This window comes from Mesoplodon mirus (assembly GCF_964341445.2).
Source record: "Mesoplodon mirus genome assembly, chromosome: 14".
Lineage (NCBI taxonomy): Eukaryota > Metazoa > Chordata > Mammalia > Artiodactyla > Ziphiidae > Mesoplodon > Mesoplodon mirus.
This window is the reverse complement of record NC_138990.1, coordinates 78362543-78386748: the sequence shown is the minus strand read 5'-3', so window position 1 is coordinate 78386748 and position 24206 is coordinate 78362543. Positions and strand designations below refer to the sequence as shown.

Here is a 24206-nt window from a genome sequence, read left to right as displayed (position 1 = left end):
GTGGGATCTTTCCGGACCGGGGCACGAACCCATGTCCCCTGCATCGGCAGGGGGACTCTCAACCACTGCGCCACCAGGGAAGCCCATCCTTTCAATTATTAAATGCATGTTGACAACTTCTGAATTTATATCTTCATTCAGGTCTCTCTTAGTTCCAGACCCATATATCTAACTGCCTCCTTAGTATTTCCAGATAGCTAGTACATAGACATCCAAAATTGGACATGTCTATTACAGAACTTATGGTGCCAAATCTTTTCCTCCTCCAATGTTTCCTACCTCATTAAATAGTCCCACCATCCTCCTAGTTGCTCTTGTCAGAAACCTAGGAATCATCAACCTAGGAATCATCCTTTACATCTACCTATTTCTTAGCCCCTTTGTCCAACCAGTCACCAAGTACTGTCAATTCTGTCTCCAAGGATACTTCTCAATCTGTCTACTGCTCTTTGTCTTTACCACTACCACCTTAGCCCAGCACCTGGACCACTCAGACACTGTGTTAGTTACCTCCGGCTGCTATAACAAAATACCATAGACTGGATCGCTTAAACAACAGACAAATATTTCTAGCAGTTATGAGATCTGGGAAGTCCAAGATCAAGGTGCTGGCAGATTCAGTTCCTGGTGAGAGCCCTCTTTCTGGCTTTCAGACAGCCACCTTCTCACTGTGTCTCACTGTGACAGCGATATCTCTCACTCTTCCTCTTCTAATAAGGACACTAATCCCATCATAGGGGCTTCACCCTCATGACCTCATTCAAACCTAATTACCCCCCAAAGTTCCCACCTCCAAATACCATCACCTTGGGGATGAAGGCTTCAACATATGAATTTGGGTATGGGGGGCACAAACATTCAGTCCATAACAGACACCCTTCTAGCTGCTAGTGCCATACTTTTTCTTGGTTATCTCCACTAACTCATTCTCTACAGAGTGGTCAAACTGATCTTTTAAAAACATGCTTGTGTCATCTCTTTCCCCAGAGCCCTGTAAAAACTTATAATAAAATCCAAACTCTACCATGACCTATAACTCTCTGAATGGTCTGGCTTAGGCCTTCTTCAGCCTTTTGTCTCTTCCCTCTGCTTACCTAGCTCCTTCATGTCTCAGCGTTTCTTTCTGCTGGCACTTTCCACTGCCTGGGACTCTTCACCACCACTATTCCCCTTCCCTGGCCAATTCCTATTCATTTCTCAGTTTAAATGCTGCTTCCATGGGCAAGGATTCCCTGTTCACCTACATTAAGTTACACTCACCTTTACGAGCTCTCATAGCTTCTTTTACTTTTCCATGACATGTATCCCAACTGTTGAACATTTTCTATAATATTTGTTGAATGTCTCTTTTCTGTACTCCCTCTCCAAACCACCCCCAGATTGTGAGTGCTATGAGAGCATGAACTGAATCAATCTTGCTTACTGCTAGCATCTAGGACCCAGAAATATCTTTGATAAATATCCACTGAGTGTGAATGGATGTTTGGATGTCTACTGGAGAATGAGGATGATGGCAGGGGGTTAGGGAATGTTGGTGTAGGAACATTTTCCCTACCTCTTCATTCTAATAAGAGATTTAGAATCAGAATATTTCTTCCACCATTAAGAGGAGTCATGATTTTGACAAAAAAGTAACCTCATTCTGGGGACAAGTAGTGAGTAACTGAGGCAGCCTCTAACATACTGGGGCAAAAGGCAGGCAGCTCAGGCAGGCAGTAAAGAATCAGACAGCCAGAGAGGAGAGCCATTTCCCTCTGGATGCCATTAACTAGAGGGATATGCTGACCACCTGGAATCAAAGCAGCACTCCCTGGCACGCTTCAGTGAGCCAGTTTAATCATAAAGACAAAGCCATTTATACAGGCTTTTTGTTTGCTCACTGGTTTGATATATGCTTGTTGTAGGGATCTGTGGAAAAAAAACTGTCACTAGTCTGACCTTCAATTTGTATTAGACACAAAAATACTTACATTTTGTAAATGTGTCCTGTATGCTTTCTTTACCATTTCTTTTGCTGGGCATATTGAGCTGTAAAATAAAGTTAGGGTAAACTTAGAAGAATGGAAATGGGCTTTTGCATATTTATAAAGGAGGAACACACAAAAATAAGCTATACATTTTCTAAAATACTGCATTCTTGCAACCAAATATGGGAACTGTCTCTTGGATTTGTGAACTGGTAAAGAACACCTGAAATTATAAATTAATCTAATTGATTATTTACTAAGTTATTAAAGACTTATTACCAAGCAAAATCTTCCCTACAAGATGTTTTTTTTCTTATAAGTATTGAGAACCTTGAAATTCCATACTTTTCGAGAAAGCCTTAACTTTTCTTTGGAGAAGAAGGGGAATCTGATATTTTTTGGATTCAAATAATAAGTAATTCCACTTAACATAATTCTTCTCTTTTTCAGTAATTTCTTGGTGTGGCATTCCCACAATATAGTGTGGGACAAACGGCATGGGACCGGAAGCCCTTAAACCTGGCTTCTGATTAGAAATCAGCTGCCACCGCTAAAATGTTATCTGTCTCAGCCCTTTGGACCTCCATTTCCTCATGTGCAAGTGAAAAGCCTCTTCCGTTCCAAAAGTCTTTGATTTCAAAGATGTTTTCTTTCTTTTGAGTTTTTCATTATTTTTATTTTATATAGATCCTTAAAAGTTAATAAATAAAAGTATGGCAGGGAAAAATACTGCTTTAAATCTAAGGCTAGATTTTCAGAAATAAGACTTCTAGATTGAAACCAAATTCTGACTGAGAACTTATTTTTAGTAATGCTCAGGAATTCACAGAAGTAAAGTGAATAAAGCAAGGAAACACAGATATTTTACTTCCTGGTAGAATCGGAATCAAAATGACCAGACAGTGGCATGAGAATTAAATGGCCTTTCTAATGCATTTTGGTATCCAACGAAAATCCATTATATAATTGCAATCCATTGTTATACTAATCTTTTTCTCTGGATTATGTTGTGAAATTGTCCTATTTTCATGATACCACTGTTTGTTGTTGTTGTTTTTGTCTCTGTTTATTTTGCTTCTAAAATATTTCCTGTTTGATTTTTTTCTCTATTTAAAAATATTACATAGCGGTATAAGAGTTTGTATTCCTGCTGCTTAGGGGGTTCTTTCTGTGTGATGGTTGGTGTTGAGTCACGTACCCAGTTGATGTAGAGGGTGGTTCTTGAGGAAAATCCCTGAGAGGCCAACCATGGCTTCTGTTTCTCTGAAAATATATGGTTTCTAAATTGCCCATAATTTTCCTAGAAAAGTTTAAATGAAATTTCTCCTTAACCTAGAGAAGTTTTAAATGAAAAAAAATTTTTTTCTAATAGATGTTTAACCATTGTCTTTTCATTATAGAATAGCGTACTTAAAAAATAATTCCATATAGTTATTACTTAAAATACTCCAATTGTAAAATAAGCCAAGACTATCATTATCTAATAAATTAATAGTGACTTACAAAAATCTTGAGCCCTATAACATATCAGTGGCAAGTCTTGAAAAAACATTAGACTAATTGGTTACTCATTCTGCTTAATGTGTGGAAGAAAGTGGTTTATGTTTATAAGCACTAGTTTGTCTTTATCTTTCATTTGTTATTTCAACAAGTATTTACTGAGCTCTCAGCTCACACCAGGCAGTGTTCCAGGTACTGGCTGGGTAAAGTGGTAAACAAAACAGACAAAACTCTCTGTCCTCATGGAGCTTACATTCCTGTGGGGGAAAGACAGATAATAAGTAAAACATATGGGGGCTTAGATGATAATAAAGTCTAAGGAGAAAAATAAAGTGGAAAAACACATAGGACATGGTGTTGCAATGAGAAATATGGGTGTCATGGAATGTCTCACTGAGAAGGTAAGATCTGAATAAAGACCTGAAGAAGGTGAAGGATTTAGCCATTAGGATATGTGGGGGAAAAGCATTCCAGGCAGAGGGAAGAGCAAGTGCAAATACTCTGAGGCAGGAGCATGCCTGGATTTAGGAACAGTGAGGAGCCCAGTATGACTACAGCAGTGAGAAATGGGGGGACTAGGAGGAGATAAAGATAGAGAGGTAAGAGTGTGATGAGAGCAACTAGGGCCTTGCCAGGACTTTGTCTTCTACTGTGAATGAGATAGAGCCACTGGAGTGTTGTAAGCAGAGGAATGACATGACATGACCTGACTTAAGTTTCATCAAGATCAAGCTGATTATTGGGTTGAGAATAAGCTGGTGGGGGACAAAGGCTAGGAGACTTCTGCAGTAATCCAGGCAAGTAGGATTATTGCACTATACAACTCCAAGAAGCATCATTCACCCTGCAGTGTCTGAGAACGGTGCTTCCTATAATGAGCAGTGTATAGCCCAACAGCTGTAGTTAGCAGCTCTGTAGGCAAGATGGCTTGGACCAGGGTGGATGCAATGTGAGTGGTGAGAAGTGTTTAGTCAAGATATACCTTGAAGGTAGAACTAATAGGATCTTCTGACATGGTAGATGTGGAATATGAAAGAGTCAAGTATGATTTCACAGTCATCCATTAATTTCATGAATTATTACTATTCATTATACCAGATACCATTTACTAAGTGGGAGTAATTCGTATTTATTTTTTAATGCAACAAGCATTTATTGAAAGTCTACTGTGTAGTACATTGTTCCAGATTCTGTAGGATATTTCAAAAAGTACAATAGCAGCAACAGCAGAAAATCCTGTCCTGGAAATACTTATAACTTAGTTTGTTAGACAAAGCCTCCATAGATAAAAGAACCAATACTGTAAAAAGAGACATAAGAAAAAATATGATAATGGGACCGATTAAATGGTATAACTACTTCTCTAGGGAAATGGTCCAATTTGAAAATAATTTTACATTTGTCAGGATATGCCCATATTTCTGATTGCTATACTCTCCTAATCTATTCAACAATTTATTCACTATTTTCCAATAGTAACAGGACTCAGTGTTTCCTGTTCCAAATGCAACTAGATATGCTATATGGTTGACTCCTGCTCCAGGAGGAACTATATAAAAGACTTCATGTCTGAGGTAGGAATTACCTGTTTCATGTGACCTTCTCTTGCTGATGTCTTAGGTTGCATTACTCACAGTTTGGCTGAGAATTCACAATTCTACCTTGGCCTCTAGTTCCTACTTGTCCAACTTCTGACTTGCAAATTTTCATACTTCTGACCATTTATCTTACTTGCAGCCCTTTGGTTTACGAGAACTTTTGAGATTTTGTGACTTCTCATGCCTCACTTCACCCACCTCGTTCATAGCCATGTCTTGCTGCTTCCTGTTCTGTGCTTTTCATTAACACAGCTTTCCTAATAATAATGAGATAGTAAAGATTATAATAATGAGTATGATATCTAACATTTTAAAGTACTGACTATGAGCTAGGCACTAAGTGATGCTATTTAAGTATACTTTAAATGTAATCCTTATAGAAGGTCTGTGAAGTGGGTGCTATCATTATTCCTACAAGGAACTGAGCTTTAGAGAGCTGAACATGCCTGAGGTTACTCAGCTAGAAAGTGGCAGGTCTAGGATGCAAACCCAGAGTCCATGAAGACTACTATGCAATAACATGTCCTTTGTACCATATGCATATTAAACATGATTCTGAGGGAGGAAAAAAGTCAATCCCAACAAACTTCTCTAAACTCTCAAAGCCTCTATGTTTAATAATTATCCTTCTAATGTTATGGATTTATCAGTTTTTAATTTTCCTAGTTGAAGTTAGAGATAACATTTGCAATACAGCCCTATTTTTAAAGGTATTGATATTAGAGTTGGGTTTGCGTGGCCCTAGACACAGGTACGCACACATGCATACTCTGCATGCAGGCTACCAAAGTAGCCATTGAAAGTAGAAATGACAGTGGGGACTTCTAGGAGACCAAGATCAAAATAAAAAAGAGAGGAGGGAAAAGGAAGAAAACTAACAAGTGTTTATTGAGCCTTTCATGTTATCAGTTACTGTGCTAAAATGCTCATTTAATCCTTACAACAACTTTATTATTACCCTCACTTTACATTGGAGAAAAATAAACTGTGAAGGGGATATTACTCCTATTTGGCAGATGAAGAAACAAAGGATTAGAAATTGGAATCAAAATCACAGAGTTAAAGTGTCAAAGCAGGTCGAAAAACCCAAAATTAGCTGAATTCCAAAGCCTGTGGAATTAATCATTGCAGGTGGTAGACAGACTCTAAGGTAGCCCCCATGATTCCCACTTCCTGGTGTTCAAAACTTTGTGTAATTCTTTCTTCTTAAGTGTGAGCAAAATTTGTGACTTGCTTCTAAACCACAGAACATGGTGAAGATAGAATATCGTTCTGTATTGCTAGATGACTCACTTTAGAGAGTTTAGAGACACGCCTTGCTGGTTTGATGAAATAAGCAGCCATAGTGAGAAAACCTATATGGCAAGGAACTGCAGGAAGCCTCTAGGAGCTGAGGGCATCCCCCAGACAGCAAGAAGCTAGGGTTCTCAGTCCTATAATCACAAGAAAAGGAATTCTGCTAACAACATGAATGACCTTGGAAGTAAATTCTTCCCCAGTCAAGCCTCCAAACGAGAACACAGCATGACTGATGTTTTGATTGCAGCCTTATGAGATCCTGAGCAGAAGACCAAGCTAAACTGTGCCCAGACTCCTGACTCACAAAACTATAACATCATAAATGTGTGTTATTTTAAACTACTAAGTTTTGATAATTTGTACACAGCAATAGAAAACTAATGCACCATGCTACCTTGGTTTTCCCTATCTTGGAGCACAGTAAATTATTAGTGAATGGTAGTTGCTATTATGGTAATCAAATGAAAATGTGGAATATCAGTGTCAAAGAGAAATTTAACAGGGCAATTTAACAGAGTTAAATAATTGTTTCCAAAGTGATCAAGCAGCTGATTTAGAAGATGCAAAACAATGATGGATGGGGGGTGGGGAGGTGGTGGTGGTGGGATGAATTGGGAGATTGGGATTGACATATATACACTAATATGTATAAAATAGATAACTAATAAGAATCTGCTGTATAAAAAATAAAGTTAAAAAAATGATGGAATATTGAAAACTTGTATATTACTCCCAAACAATTACTGAGTATATTATTATCACGTGAAATATTATAACATTTCTAGTGTTGCTTATCCACACATTTAGTTTTAATGTCTTACACCATATGCAAAGTAAATTGGAAAGTTTTCCAATGGTCCCACATTAGATATGAAGAAATATTAAAACATAGTTTCAAGTTTTATCATATTGTTATAAACTGTGATTTAAAAACACTGTAACATCTTACAATAGCTTAAATATGATGGATTAAGTAATTCAGGGCTTTGGATAAAAAAACCAAACCCTGATGAAACTACTACCAGCATAATACTTTCAGTGCATGAGTACATGTGGACTTTGCTTACCAATGGTAATTCATAGAAATCACACAATGTAACTATACATATGTAGCTAAAGAGTAGGTTAGAGAACTTGAATGGGTTTCCATCTGATAGATTTAAGTTTTGCTACTGTGGAAAAAAGAGGGGCTAGTGCTCATGTCCAACTAAACTGCAAAATGATTTTTCTGATTGTTCCTTTGACCAGTGTCCCCTTTCCCTTCTGTACTTATATTGGCATGTGAATGTATAGTTTCTGTCAAACAAGTCATTAAAAATGGTGTTCACTGATTGATAAACACGTTAACCTCACGACTGCCCCATACACAAATATGTGCTGAACATACAGCAAACATAATGTAGGCCTATCATAGGTGTTGCAGCATTAGAAAATTTGCCCATTGCTCATCTAGTGAGAATATATGACCCTGATGACTATCACCATTCATAATTCTCAACGGGTTTAATAAAGATTATGCTAGATACACCGTTAGTAATAGGGTAGCTAAATATTGTCTTCATATTTGCTTCTTTTGAGGGCAATGATTATTTCTACCCATTTTTTCCTTAATTTTCTGTGATCTGTGCTTCCTGGAAATTAACACTAATAATATACCTCTGCATATTTATTTTCGGTTTGGCTTTTCTTTTTTTTTAATTTTTGAATTTTATTTATTTTTTTATACAGCAGGTTCTTATTAGTCATCAGTTTTACACACATCAGTGTATACATGTCAATCCCAATCGCCCAATTCATCACACCACCATTGGCTCTTCTTTTTAATACTGAAATGATTCAAGGGATAACAAGTGAACATATTAATTTGAAATTTATCTACTTCTAAATTAAATTACTTGTCCAGTTAACAGTTTTTTGTTTTGTTTTATTTTTGGCAAACCTGATCATTACCATTTACTTTTACATTTAGATTCATGATTATGAACTGTTCTGTGGAAAAGTAAAAATAAAATCGTGCTGGACCCCTGAAAGAACTAAGTGCAATACTCAGTGTGTATTTTCTTCCTATGGTATGTTATCTACAGATGGATAATGAGGAAAGCAAACCAGTCTGTCTTCTTCTAGTGTCTGGGAGATACTTCGTGGCTATTGTCTAACCCAAGTGCCAACTACAGCAACTTGGAATCTTTTTGAAACAAGGTGGGGTATAAATGCAAATATTTTTTAAAAGGCCAAACTGTCAGGTTTAAGGCAGGTTTTGAACTATTGTTGATTTCCTGATGTGGTTCCAAAATATAGAAACCTGCTATATTTCTTAGTATAATCTGTGAACTGATTCCAGATTTAAAGTGAATTATTCTCCTTTCTGGCCTTTGATGAAATTTGGTGAGTCTTTCCTTGATATGTTCATAATGTAAACTCATCTGGTTTTATATGAGATTAGGGATTTAGGAGGATTTCTTATTTTAAAGTTAAATTTAGTTCATATTGGAGATTGATATTCTCATTCTCCTTATTACAAAACTGTAGAGAATTGAATTTGAAAAACATACTGTAAGAATTTCCTCTCAGCTATTTTTGTTGCTTCCTTCTCTTTTGTCCTTCCCTTCCCCCAACTTTAGCTCCTTAGTGTGTAAATTATTATTTCACAAAGTTATGTTTGCAGTTTTCAAAGTGACTTCTTAGAAGTGAAATTTGAATCATTTTTTTCAATCCCCAAAGGTAAGACTTATATTTTCACTTTTGATTTGTTAAAACATACTGTCTTATAAATGCCTGAAACTTTGATATTTTTAGGCAAAGAAATAATTTCAAAATTGAAAGAAATCTTCCTAAAATTAAGACATAAGCACTCAAATGGCCCTTTCCTCTCTTTTAAAAAATATCCTAAGACATTCCCTTTCTTGTGGATTGTATTTTATTGGATTAAGATCACCAGCCCTCTGAAACCCGGCTAAATTGGATTACCGTTGAGAATCACAGGGAGGAGGTATTAATAATATACACACACTTCAAGCATCTCAGTCAAATAGCAGGAATAACTGATTTCAGTGCCAGAGAAGTTTGTTAGGTGCTTGGAAGGAAGGCCTGGAACTAGGGGAAAACTTAGGAGAAGAACTTGGTGAGGGAAGGCCTCGAGAGAGAGACAATGCACTGTTTCCAGAGTCCGGTGGATTGTTGGGGAGGGGGTCACTTTAAACCTTTCAAAGGACGCTTAACTGGGAAATTCTGAGCAGCCTTCACTTTGAAGGGGGTGAAAGGAGAAAGGTGGAATGTTGTGGAAGTATCTCCTTTAATAGGCGCTGGGTGGTTAAGGGATGTTTGGAGTCAGTTGGTCTGGGGGGGGGCGAAGGCCACCCTGAGGGGTCGCGGACTGTCCTTGGGAAGGCGGCAGACGGCACCTGGCTGCCGCCGAGAGCACCTCGGGGTGGGGGAAGGGTCGTGGGGAAAGTCGAGTTCAGCGTGGGTTTCTCTCTTTGCCTGGAGGACTATTAGAAGAAATTAGAGGAGGCGCCGAGCAGCCGCGCGGGGTATTCCCCGCTCCGGGGAAACGCCGGCGGCGCCAGCGCCGGCCCCGGCCTTCTCCTGAGGCGGCGAGAGCTACCCCTGGTCCGGGCCGCGGCCTCCCGCCCCGGCGGAGCCGCGCGGTGGATTGTGGGCTGGGGGCTGCGGCGGCCTCACTGCGGCCTCGGACACTGTCTCCCCGGACCTAGCCGGGCCGAGGCAGGCGGGCGGGGTGAGGGGAAGCAGTGGAGCAGGGAGCAGAAGCGCTAGGGTAGTGGTCGCGGCGCGGCGGCGGCGGCGGCGGCGGCGGCTCCTCTGGAGGCCGGGGATGTGGGAGAGGCGGTGGCAGGAGCGGCGGAGGCGGCGCTGCGGACCCGGGGGAAACTGCTGGCTGACAGGACACCCGGGAGAGACGTGAGGGAGCCGCCGCTGCCGCCTCTCACCCCCGAGCGGAGCTGGGCTCGAGAGGGCGGCCCTGTGCTCCCCCAGCCGACTAGCCAGCCGGCGCGGGGCGGGGGCGGGAAGCCGGGCTCGGGCCCAGCCGGGCTCCGGGCGGCGGCGGCCGCGGAGCAGCAGCCTCGGCGCGACGTGGAGGGTTGGAGGCGGCGGCGATGCACTAGGCCTCGCTCTGGGGCTGCTGCCCGGGACCCGCAGGTAGGTGTCGGGCCGGCCGCATGCGGACCCCAGCGCTTCGCGGCCCACCCTCACCCCGATCTCCTGTAGAGGGAGGACCGAGACCCCACCCCCTCTGTCTCCTCCCCTGCCGGAGCCGGCAGAGTTTCGGTCACAACTGACCAGCGCCGAAGCTTCCATTCCTCCCGGCCACCACCACCTCCTCTTCCTTCTTACTCTCCCTCGGATCGGGGCCGGCAGCTGTGCTCCTCGCCTCCAGCCCGCGGCCGCGACGCCGCTCTCGCCCCTCTCTCCCCTCTCGGGGATCCGGGCTGTGGAACCGCCACCACCCGCCTTAGACGCTGCCCCCAAACTTTCCCTTTCTTTTTCTAGCCGGGCCCTTACCCCTTTTTGATCCTACTGGAATAATTTAAATTTAAAAAGTCATTTTTTCCTCCTGGCGAAAGCCAGCCCAGAAAATAACTCGGTGTTTTGCAGTTTGGCAATTTAGCTCGCAATCATTTGTTCAATAATTAATTTTGCTTCAGTTATGTGTCTTTCCATCTCTGCATTGGTACAAAGGCAGGCCTTCCCTGACCTCCTGTCGTTGACAAGGGAACTTTTGCCTGCCCATTATAATTAACACTTGGTCTGTCCGTGTACTGAGTTCGGGATGGTATTTTTAGAATTTTGGTTGACCCGGGTTGCAATTTTTTTTAAAGTTCCCCTTTCACCAGCTTTATTTTGGTCTTTATTGGGGCTCTCCTTACTTTCGAAGAATTAAATTGGAATGTTTTTGTGTTTTGCTTTTAATTGGTTCTATATTTGATTTGTCAAACCCCAGGGCAATCTTAAGAGTAAATGCTTACAAGGCAAGTGATGTCATGATAGTATACTGACATATGTGTTATTGTGGTAACTTAAACTGCAGATTTTGATGGACAGTCAGGTTGACTTTTATATCTGATGAAGTGTTCTAGTTGGAAAAGTACCTTCAGAGCCTAATGACTTCTAAGCAGTTATGCTAGAACAGATGGAATGATGGGATTTGTTTGTTTGACTGTATTTGTATTGCAGTCAGAGTTTGATTTCCTAGAAATAGGTATTACTTGATTGTTCATAGTGGTCATCATTGCTAATGATAGGTTTTGGTAAAAATGATCAATGTGTGCAAATTTGGGGCGATTGATAGTTGTGGTTTGAGGGATTAGATGTTTGCGATTTTATTGTGATTTGGCTGTTTTAAAATTATGCTCTGTTAATTTCAGAATTATTGCACTATCAGGACAGACATTACAATCTGAGGATCACTTTTAAAAGAAATAAATGTTTTATGGTTTTCTTTATAAAGAATGCATTACAAAACTATAAAGACTTCACATTTTCTTGTTGTTGATGATATTAATATATTTTGATCTTGGAGAGGTATTGCTACTCTAACACTGGGCTTTCTGAAGTGTTTTCCGTTGCTTTTAAATTATCCAGGGCTTCCCTGGTGGCGCAGTGGTTGAGAGTCCGCCTGCCGATGCAGGGGACACGGGTTCGTGCCCCGATCCCGGAAGATCCCACATGCCGCGGAGCGGCTGGGCCCGCGAGCCATGGCCGCGGAGCCTGTGTGTCCGGAGCCTGTGCTCCGCAACGGGAGAGGCCACAGCAGTGAGAGGCCCGCGTACAGCAAAAAAAAAAAAAAAAAAAAAAAAAAAAAAAAAAATCCAAAGTTTACTAAGAAAAGATTAAATTTGCATAAGTTTGTTTTCTGGAAAAGTTAAAGTTTATTTCTGAATAGGTATTAAGTTTTTATGTCAGAATTAAAATCAAATCTTACATAAGTCTTGAAATGGCAAACTGCAGAATTTGCTCTTAATCACATTCCTTTCCTATCAGTAAAAGTTGATTAAAATTCTTTTCCTGCTTTTAGCTTTTTACATACTTTATTGAGTAAAAGTACACTTATTTAAAGTGTTAAATTCATCCATTTTTAGTATATTTACATAGTTGTGTAACCATCACCATAATCTAATTTTAGAATATTTTCATCACCCCAAAAAGAAGCTCCCCATACTCCCCACCTCAGCCCCAGACCTAGGCAACCACTAATATACTTTCCATCTCAATGAGTGAATTGTGGTTCACTCATAAATAGTATCAGTTCCCTGAAAAGTTTTTGTTTTAAGATTAATTTCCATGTTTAAAATAGTTCTGGACAGGAAATAATCAACTGATCACTGGTATTAATAAGTGATGTTTTAAACAGTTGATATACTGTTTGGTTGTATTCCTCATGGATTGCTATAAAGAGTGGAGAAAGAAAAAAGTTAGGATGAATGACTTAAGTGATCTCAGGAGGTGGTTTAGTCAGCTGGGAGTCAGTAAGTAAAAGTTGAAGGAGTATTTTTGCCCTTGGATATTAGGGCTGGAAAAGATCTTAAAGGTCAGCTTACTTCCTGCTTGCTTCACAAATAGATGGCAGGAACCAGATGAGGAAATCTGAAGAGTGGAAGGTTGAATCTCTAGAATGCATGGCTCAAGAACCACAATGAGACAATGTAAGGCAAGAAATGGGGATTTGCAAGTTAGAACTGTTTAGATCCTATGTATACATAAGTATGTATGTATATATGTATGTAAGTATTTGACATTTTACTAGCAGAGTAGGGAGAGAACTGGACATTCCCCTACTTTGGGATGGAGGGGAAGAGGTGACAGTAGATGCGATTCATGTTACAAAATCCTCTAAAATGCTTTAACCTAAAGGAGGATGGCATATATATTATTTAGCTATCTTCTTGTACTATTACCAACTTATTTTTAAAAATCCAAATTTTAAAAACAAAATTAATTTTTAAAAATTATACAGGGCTGGTTGGAGGCCTCCTTTTTCAAAGACCCAGGACCCTAGCATCTAAACCAATGGTACTCAAATAGGGGCAGTTTTGCCCTCTAAGGAACGTTTGGCAGTGTCCAAAGACATTTTTCATTGTCACAACTGAGGGTGCGGTGCTATTGCTAAATATCCTAGGATGCACAGGACATGTCCTACTCCACCCTACCCCACACGCACAACAAAGAATTATCTGACCCTACATATCAGTAATGTTCTAATCCTGTGGTTTGTGTGATTCTGGTAAGGGCCTGAGCAAATGTTCTTGACTCCCACCAGATTGGAAAATATTTTCAGTGGGCATTGTTTGGTGGGTTACATTAAACTTTAGGTCCTCTAGCAATTCTCTCTCTTTGTAGGGGGAGGCAGTTGAGGGAAAATTAAAAGGAAATCTGTGACATAATGCAGATATTCTTTAGTCTGTTTTGTTGTCTTCAAATCTGAAGTAAAAAAATTTTTTCCTGAAAATGGCAGCCTTACTTTACTGCAGATTTGAACTATTATGTTTTGAATTGTTTGTTACTGGTGCATAGGTTTTTGAAATTGGAAATAGATAAATAGTATTTTCTTTATCTAGATTTCTTTTCCTGGTAGCTTCAACTGCAAAGAAAGGAGAGAAGTAAGCTAAAGTGTTTTAATTAATTAATAGTGTATGTTGTGATGCAGAAAAATTCAAAGCTTGTACATGAATCTCATTTTTTTTTCTTATGGGCCCCTTTTGACTCTAATTTCTTTATAACAAGCTTAATTTGGTGAAAGAAGAAGAAAAGATTGAGACGTTGGAATCACTTTTGCTATTTACCAGCCTTATGACTTTAGATAAATTACTCAATCTTTCTGAGCCTCAGTTTTCTCATCTATAAAGTAGGAATAGTGATAATTCCTGTATTATAAAGTTATTGTGAGAATTAAATGAGGTAATGTGTGTTAAGATGCTATGTCAACTGTAAAATACTATATGAGTTAGTTAACGTACCTGAAACTATTATAATGTTATATGTCAACTATACCTCAGTTAATAAAAAAAGAGTTACTTGTTTCAGAAGAATCAAATTAGATGGTGCCAAAGCAGGAATATAGAAAGCTAGGCAGAGAATAGTAACTGCTGACAACCTCTCTAGGGAGAAGAGAGACATTCTAAGAATATATTTCTTACAAACTAGTAAAAGAACTAGTATATCACCATAATCTGGAACTCTTCCAACTAGGGGCAGACTGACTTCCTTCAGTAGCACCTGAGGGTATCACTATTACAACACAGTATAAAACTGATTATTAAAATGGTGAAATTAAGTTATAAAGAAAAGGTTACCTTGTTTTCAAAATATGCTGTTTGAAAAGTCATAAAAATGTATAATTTAAGAATTAAAAATTTCATAAGTGCCTTATACAAAAAGTTTTAGCCTTATCAAGAGTAAGCTATAGTTATCTGGATCAGTTACCTTGCTGGGAATAATTCCTTCTGTCTTCATTTACTATTCATGCCTTTCTTCATATTTTCTTCTTCATATTTTAAGGGTTGTATATGAATATTGTGGTAATTCATCATATTTTATGATGTTTTTCTCATGAGGAGTGAATAAAGTAAAATTTTGAAATCATAATAGTTATGTCAAGAAAGTTTGTGCCCTTGTTTGTTTTGTTTTGTTTTTCAATTTGGCTAAGTAAAATCCTAAACTATAGCAGTGTCAGTTGGAATGGAGAGCAAGGGATGGATTTGTGATGAATTTTAAAGGTAGAATCCATAGGACAGTTCAAGTTGGTATAGACATTGAAGAATGTGGAGAGGTCAGGGAGTTAAGTTGGCTCTAGTGTTTCTAGCTTGGTAAACTACATAGATGGTGTTGTTAACTGAGCTAGGGAAGGAATAACGTTTTTGGCAGGTAGGGGAGGGTGGATAAAGATGGTAGATAATGAATTTGAGTTTTGGATATGTTGAATTTTAGGTATCTCTGAGACTTGTAGGTGAAGATGCCCAGTAGGCAGTTACAAATTTGGGTATGGAATACTGAAAAGAGGTTAGAAGTGGAGAAAGATCTTGAATCTATCCAGTTTTCTCCATCTCCTCTACCATTATCTGAGTTCAGGCTATTGTTATCTCTCACCTACATTATTACAAGTTTCCTATTTGGTCTCTTCTCATATTAGTCTTCTCCAATCCGTTCTCAGTGCTATAATCAGTGATTTTTCTTAAGGGCAAATTTGATTATATCATTCCTCAGCTTAAATTATTTCTGTGACTTTCCTCATGATGAAACCCACATTCCTTATTCCTTTAACAGATTTATAAATTCATTTAAGTTCTTTTCCCAACTTATCTCTCTAGCCTAGTGACTCTCCACAACTCCCTGTTGCCCTAAAATAGACAGATTGAATTACTTGTGGTTTCTGGCAATAGGCTCTCTCTTCCCTCCAAGCCTTTGCACTACTGTTCACTACTCCTGAAGGGTTCTCCTTATCACACCCTTTCTCCCCTTCATCTATCTGACTCATTTCTACTTATGTTCAGTTCTTAGTAAGCCTTCATTGGTGCATTATTATTATTATTGAAAAATTTTAAACCCACAGAAAAGTCAAAAGAATAGTAGAACGAACACACACCCCTTTGCCAAACCTGAAAACAGGATGTAGATATTATGATGCTTCATTCCTAATACTTAAGCATGCATCTCCCAGTTACAGGGACATTCTCTCACGTAACCACAATGCCATTATGATACCTAAGAATGTCAACAATTACTCAATAACATTATTCAACATATAGTCCATACTTAAATTTTCCCATTTGTCCCAAAATTATAGCTTTTTTTCTCCCTTTAATGCAAGATTCAGTCAAGAATTGCATTTGGCTTGTATGTCTCTTTAGTCTCCCCCAATCTGGACTAGTCCCACTGTCTCCCTTTCGTCTTGGGTTTATCTTTTGAAAAGTAGAGGCATTTGTCCTCAGGTATCTTCCATATTCTGAATTAGTCTGTTTCTTTATGATTCGATTCTGGTAGAATATTTCTGGCAAGAATACCACACAGATGATATATATACCTACCACTTTATCACATCAGGAGACACATAATGTCAGGCTGTCCCCTGTTGGTGACTCCAGCTTGATCACTTGGTAAAGGTGAGAACTGACAGATCTCTACTATTTAATGCATAAGTGATAGTGTGATACTTCATTGCCGTGTAAATATTCTGTTCCTAACAATCTTTTAAACTAATGGTTTTAGCATCCATTAATGATCCTTGTTTGAATCAGTCATTGCATTGGAGGGTTACAAAGGGTGATTTTTCTAATTCTTTCATTCCATCTACATTTATTATCTTCATTGATTTTTTTTTTTTTTTTTTTTTTTGCGGTACACGGGCCTCTCACTGTTGTGGCCTCTCCCGTTGCGGGGCACAGGCTCCGGACGCGCAGGCTCAGCGGCCATGGCTCACGGGCCCAGGCGCTCCGCGGCACGTGGGATCTTCCCAGACCGGGGCATGAACCCGTGTCCCCTACATCGGCAGGCGGACTCTCAACCACTGCGCCACCAGGGAAGCCCCTACCTTCATTGATTTTTGAGAGCAGTGAGGTCAGGTTAGATGAAGACTGAATATAAGCAATTGAATTTAGAAATCAGGTCATTCCTCACCTTTTCCAGAGCCAAGTGAGTGGTGAAGATGGAAGATGGATTACTAAGGAGGTAGACCAGAGAGAAAATAGAGGTTTGTCAGTGAAGGGGAGGCAAGAAGAGTAGCTTGAATAGATAGAGTTGAAGGAAAGAACTTTAATTTCGTACTTGAACATTTTTTTGATGGATTGATGAGATTGACAATAGAAGACTCAGGAGAGTCAGGGAATAATTAATAGAACAGGGTCTCAGATGAAGTGCAGAAAGATGAGATCAAGAACAGCAGGTTGGGGCTTCCCTGGTGGCGCAGTGGTTGAGAGTCCGCCTGCCGATGCAGGGGACACGGGTTCGTGCCGCGGTCCAGGAAGACCCCACATGCCACAGAGCGGCTGGGCCCGTGAGCCATGGCCGCTGAGCCTGCGCGTCCGGAGCCTGTGCTCTGAAACGGGAGAGGCCACAACAATGAGTGGCCCGAGTACCGCAAAAAAAAAAAAAAAAAAAAAAAAAAAAGAACAGCAGGTTGGGGCATTAACTCTGGAAAAGAGTAGACATCTATACTGTACCTCAGAAAGTTAGGAGTTGTGTATAGGTGAGAATTAGGTACGTTTGGATATGGATGGAAGAAGTCATATCTGAGGACTTTTTGTTATTGCTATGTGGTAGACATTTACTTTTTGAGCATGAGATTGATGGAGGTAAGCTAGGGGACATGAGAGTAATGAAAATTTGTTATGAATACTGTGGGGATTGGGAAAGAGAAGTGCTTGAGGATAAATAAGTGAAAGGACTGCTAAGCAGAGCCTCATCTGAGATTGGAACTCATAAATGTGTAATCTGCATGTTTTACATAGATTTTCTCTGGCAGTGTTCTGCAGCCAGGAACAAAGCAAAGACAGATTGTGTTGAAGATGGATGAGGGAGGAGAGAATTGAACATCCAAGGGAGACTGTTGAAGTAATTGACCATGAGATCCAAGCTAAGTGGAGAAGCTTGTGAGGCAGAACTGGGCTAAGAGACCCAAACAGTGGGGAGAGGAGGTAAAGAGGTAATATCAAGCAGTAATTAATTAAAATGCTAATTTGTTGTTGGTTTGGGGTTATAGTACTAATAAACTTTATAGTTATTTACTTTATACCTCAAACTAACATTTAATATTTTCATTCTTGGACCACTTACTGACTCACTGCAGGTGAGTTTCTAGCTATTTTGCTTTATTTTCTTTAAAAAGAAAATTTCTTGAATGCATCATCTTTATTATTACTTAACATTTATAGAGTACATACTTGTTTAGATTATTTGAAGACCCTTCAAGGATCTAGATACAAAATGTATTTTATTTACAAAGATAGACTTAACACTAGATTGTTTTTACTCTAGAAAGAAGCAAGGCAGGGATAACCCAAAACAGTGGATAAATGCTAGTGTCATTTTTGTCCTTCTTAGGAAAACATTAATATATAATTTTCTCTTAGCAACTATTTTCAAGGTAGGGTCGATTATACAGATTTTCTTTTAAATTTACTCTTTTTGTAGACATGTTAATAAGTATCTACTGGTTTGCATATTTAAGACATTTGTATTCTCCAATAACTTTGAATGAGTGATTTTAGGATTTATTTGTTAATCTTTCGTCAAGACACCAAGAACAGAATACCAGTGTTCTCATCTGATTTACTTTGACAAAAATTTCACTAGTAGTACAGTAATATCAGTGCCCTAAAGGAGTATAATAAAGCATCCAAGTTATATTTTGATTTCATTCTAATTTTTACAGGCTAGAGACAGATTTTTTTTTTTTTTTTTTTGGTACTTGGGCCCCTCACTACTGTGGCCTCTCCCGTTGCGGAGCACAGGCTCCGGACGTGCAGGCTCAGCAGCCATGGCTCACAGGGCCCAGCCGCTCAGCGGCATGTGGGATCTTCCCGGACCGGGGCACGAACCCGTGTCCCCTGCATCGGCAGGAGGACTCGCAACCACTGCGCCACCAGGGAAGCCCTAGAGACAGATTTTTTTCACAGTACAGTTTTATCATTCAGTTCCAGGCCTGTGAACCCTTCATTAATTTCAACGGCTGCTATAGTATGTTATTTTAGTGTATTAAGTCTCTGATGAGTGCTGGGGAAAAAGACATTGTTTTCATTTTTAATAACATCTAGATTTTAAAAATATATTTATGTTGTTTTTTGAGGATATTTGTGATTTTATTCCTGATAAGAATGTCACAAGTGAAATAGTACTTATAGCCATTTAAAAATACGTAAATTTAATATTACAAATATTTATACTTTTTATCCTTCTGGCCAAATTTCTCTCTTACTGTTTCTTGTCACTAAATCAAAAGTAAATAAGGAACTTCAGGAAACACCTGTATTCAGAGTTTCCTACAAGGCCCAGGGTCTCATACATGTCAAATGGGAAGGTAAGGAAAAAGCAAATTAGATTAGCACAACTTTGTTCTTATTTTCTGTTCCTTTAGCTTCAACTTGATTTCCGCCAATTTAGAAATACTGATATATGCAAGGAAAAAAAAAACCACACTGTAATGTCCAACCAAAGATCGATGTGATGGAAGTTAGTAGAGATTATTTTTTAATCATAGTAATTTAAAATATCTCAAATATGTCATATTTTAAGAAGCACTTGCTTGACATAAATCACAGCAAGAACTTTTTTGATCCACCTCCTACAGTAATGGAAATAAAAACAAAAATAAACAAGTGGGACCTAATGAAACTTCAAAGCTTTTGCACAGCAAAGGAAACCATAAACAAGATGAAAAGACAACCCTCAGAATGGGAGAAAATATTTGCAAACAAATCAATGGACAAAGGATTATTCTCCAAAATATATAAACAGCTCATGCAGCTCAATATTAAAAAAACAAGCAACCCAATCCAAAAATGGGCATAAGACCTAAATAGACATTTCTCCAAAGAAGACATACAGATGGCCAAGAAGCACATGAAAAACCGCTCAACATCACTAATTATTAGAGAAATGCAAATCAAAAGTACAATGAGGTGTCACCTCACACCAGTTAGAATGGGCATCATCAGAAAATCTACAAACAACAAATGCTGGAGAGGGTGTGGAGAAAAGGGAACCCTCTTGCACTGTTGGTGGGAATGTAAATTGATACAGCCACTATGGAGAACAGTATGGAGGTTCCTTAAAAAACTAAAAATAGAATTACCATATGATCCAGCAATCCCACTACTGGGCATATACCCAGAGAAAACCATAATTCAAAAAGACACATGCACCCCCAATGTTCATTGCAGCACTATTTACAATAACAAGGTCATGGAAGCAACCTAAATGCCCATTGACAGACGAATGGATAAAGAAGATGTGGCACATATATACAATGGAATATTACTCAGCCATATAAAGGAATGAAATTGGGTCATTTGTTGAGACTGGATGGATCTAAGAGACTGTCATACAGAGTGAAGTAAGTCAGAAAGTGAAAAACGAATATCGTTTATTAATGCATATGTGTGGAACCTAGAAAAATGGTACAGATGAACCGGTTTGCAGGACAGAAATTGAGACACAGATGTAGAGAACAAACGTATGGACACCAAGCGGGGAAAGCGGCGGGGGGTGGTGGTGGTGGTGTGATAAATTGGGAGGTTGGGATTGACATGTATACACTGATGTGTATAAAATGGATGACTAATAAGAACCTGCTGTATTAAAAAAAGAAAAATCAAGTCATCCAATGATGGAATGACCCAGTTGATTATATGACTGACTTGACCAATAACAGAGTGATGTGAGTAACAAAGAGATCTGTAAGTCATTTTATTTATAGGAAATTTTTAAATTCTAAGAACTATTCTGAAGACTCATCATGAAGTTATCTTGCTTACTCAATGAATTTAGATCTATTTTTAACAAATCACAAACCTGTATAGTGTTAGTATACATTCTGAGGGCTTTAAAAAGATCTTTCTTATGTGATTATTTAGGTGATTTTTCCCTTTACTTATTGAATGTTTGTATGTGCATCTGTATGTGAGCATGCACATGTGTTGGGAAATATAAGTAGAAAAAAAAAAAGCACTTGCCACAACATTTTTGGAATTTTAAGAGCCAATTTCTGGTAAATGGTATAGTTAAGCTTCTTTCAAACAGCTAAGACACAAATAATAAACTCTACTATATAAGATTTATCATCTGACAGAATCTAGTTTAATCGTAATTTTTAAAGTACTTAAAATGTTAAAAAAATTGTATATCATATACATTATTGCTCACAGTTATCTTAATACTGAAGCTAAAATTTAAACCTAAAGATTTGGGCTTTCAAGAAATACTAACAAATTAACGCTATCATATAAATAAGTACTTGTTTTCTCATCCTGATAGCCCATAGTAGCGTATTTGTCCCTCACTGCAGCTCAGGAATTATCCTTTTGTTAACAAAAATAGTAAATTATACTGATGAAAAGTGTCTTTTTCCTTGAGTAATAATTTTCTAGCAGTCCCAGTCTTATAAAATTATTTGAACCTAAAACTGCCCTAAGAAATAGTCTTTAAAAAGTGATAACAATCAGATGTTAATTATTGCTATCATTTATTTTTAATACAAGATGGACATAGAGGACTTCCCTGGCGGTTCAGTGGTTAAGACTTCATCTTTCAACACAGGGGGTGCAGGTTTGATCCCTGGTTGGGGAGCTAAGATCCCACATGCCTCACGGCCAAAAAACCAAAACATAAAACAGAAGCAATATTGTAACAAATTCAATAAAGACTTTAAAAGAAATGGTCCACACCAAAAAAAAAATCTTTAAAAAAACCCCAACAAGATGGACTTGTTCTTCTAAATAATTGTTATTGGATCAGTAATTGATCTGCTAAGGAGAAAGAGAAGACAGGAAAGTAGAGCACTGGGTGCCTGACATGGACGGAAGGCAGTGGTGAGAAACATAGGTTTGGGGGGATGTTTTCTCTCTCCGGAGAGGCAGTGTGGTTTGGTGACAGAGACATGGAATTTTGAATGAGAAGATCTGAATGCAAGTCGCATCTACACAACTAAGTAGCTAAATGGCTTGAAGCCAAGTTACTCTTGAACCTGTTTCTCTATCCACATAATAGGGATCAATGATTCATTCATTCACAGATTCACTCAGAAATGTTTTTCTTGCTAGGTTGTTAGGAAGACCAGCAAAATAATCTGAATGAAAGCAAGCAATTATGAACCGTGTAGTGTTTAGTCAAATATTAGTAATGATGTAATTCATCTTATTATTGTCTTTCTGTTGCTTCCCTCTCCTCTGCCATCCTTCCTTATTTCATAGATAACGTATTTTCATTGCACTCTTGATCTTAGGACTTAAGAGAATTTTCAGAACTAGTGGTAGGAGTGAGGCAATCCAGGTTCACCCAAGTCCCAGCTGATCTGCCTGCCCATCGTGGATAAGGGCATTAGGCAGAAGAGTAGGATGGAAAACAACTTTTCTGGATCAGCTTGTTCATTTTCTTACTGCTGCCTGACAAAGTCCTGTTTACCTTTTTTTCTGCTTCCTCCTCTCCACCCCATCCCATTCCCATGAGTATCTAACTCTTCTTTCTCTCTCATCTCCTTTCTCCACCACTTTTTCTTGTTTCTTTTAATCTCACCCTTCAGTTGATTTCTTGCTGTTTGCCTATAAATGTGCTCCAGTCTCCCATGGCCTAAATAATTCTTGCTCAACTCTAATCGCTTTTCCTTCATCACCAAAAATATGTTGATATTGTTGCTTTTGTTACTTCATCACTTGCTTAACCTCTTGTGGTATGGTGTCTGCCCCAAACACTGTCCTAAGACTGTTCTAATCCAGTATCCTTTCTGAAGTTAATAACCTTCTTGACCTCTCTGTCTGCAGCATGTTGACACTACTTTTCACACTTTCTTCCTGGACACTTCTCCCTTGGCTTCTGTAGGATGGTTTTTCTGATTGCTTTCTTCCTTACCTCTTACATGTATTTGCCCCACCGCTTGCTCTGAGCTCTCATTGGCCCTCTTTTTCTGCACTTTCTTCCTTTGTAGTATTACTTTCCTGCGACTAGAATTATTTACCCTATTATTTCTGTAATGTAATTGAACTAGGAACGGTGATGCAAAATTCACAGAGGCAGGATTCTGTTTACTACAAGAGATAATTTTTTTCCTAAAACAATTATAGTTGTTTTGTAGTAATAATCTGCTTTTGAAGTAGTCAGTTCTCTATTACTGAATGTTTTCAAGTGGAGGCAGAAAGACCCCTTGTAGAAAGGACTCATATATTAGGTAGAAAGTTGAGCCAGATGATCTCTGAAAGTCCCATCCAACTCAGAGATTGTAATTTTTACCTCATCCACTCTACTCCCATGGATTGAATTTTGACCTTTATTCAGATGTCTTCCAAAGCATTATTTCTAGCTTCTCTGCCTCATCATCCCTCTTCTCTCTCACAGTTTTTATCAAAAATTGGTTCTGTTTTAGGCTACTATTTATTCTAGCTTCATCATTATTTTCCACTACTCTTTTTTCTTTCCTTTTACTGGCATGGCTTTGAGGACCACTGTTCTATGCTTTGACTACTTTTCTGACAGTAAATTATATCTGCCTATATTGGTTTGCTTCCCCCCGCCCAACCCAAACTAGGGGCACTCAAGCAAGGGACACCAATAGAGGAGGCTTAGAAGCCGAAAGTTTAAATTTATTTTAAAACTTTGTATGACACAGTCCAAATGTTAAGGCTTAAGATGTTTATAACAATAAATAGTAGTAGTTGCAATTATTTATTGAATGTCTACTATGTGCCAAGTACATAGATTATGTAAATTATATTTCATTTAAATGTTACAACATTCCTATGAGGAAGACACTGTTGCTGTCCCATTTTATAAACGAGGAAACTGAGAGGAATGTAAGAAAGTTGTCAGAGGTCACACAACTAATAAATGACAGAGATCTAACTCACTTCATGGCCAGTTTTCTTAACCAATATATTACACTGTGTTACAGGAAAGGTAGAAATCTAGAATCAAATATTAGAAAGTTAGGTAATGTTATACAAACAAGGTAGTGTATTTTCGACTTAGGTTTTTAGATTGTTTTGAATACACATGAACTTATATGAGACATTGTTAGTGGCTTGTGTGTGCTTACCTCCTTTTCCATGAGAGTCATTCATTTATTCATTCATCCAACATTCATCTGTGCTGTGTGTGGTATAGGAAGATGAATGAAACAAATATA

General features: G+C 38.7%; 1 protein-coding gene across 5 annotated transcripts in view; it reads left to right on the top strand.

Moving 5' to 3' along the window:
• The first annotated feature begins 9461 nt into the window (after positions 1 to 9461).
• The window catches only part of VPS54 (VPS54 subunit of GARP complex), a 104234-nt gene continuing 89489 nt past the window's right edge, over positions 9462 to 24206 (top strand). For 2 of the 5 annotated variants that reach the window (XM_082642260.1, XM_082642257.1), the window contains exon 1: positions 9785 to 10522. The gene's annotated coding sequence lies outside the window, so the exon portion shown is untranslated. Of the gene's footprint in view, positions 9486 to 9783; positions 10523 to 12693; positions 13027 to 24206 lie in introns of those variants that run through there. The other 3 variants (XM_082642258.1, XR_014295880.1, XM_082642259.1) reach the window with 3 other exon arrangements.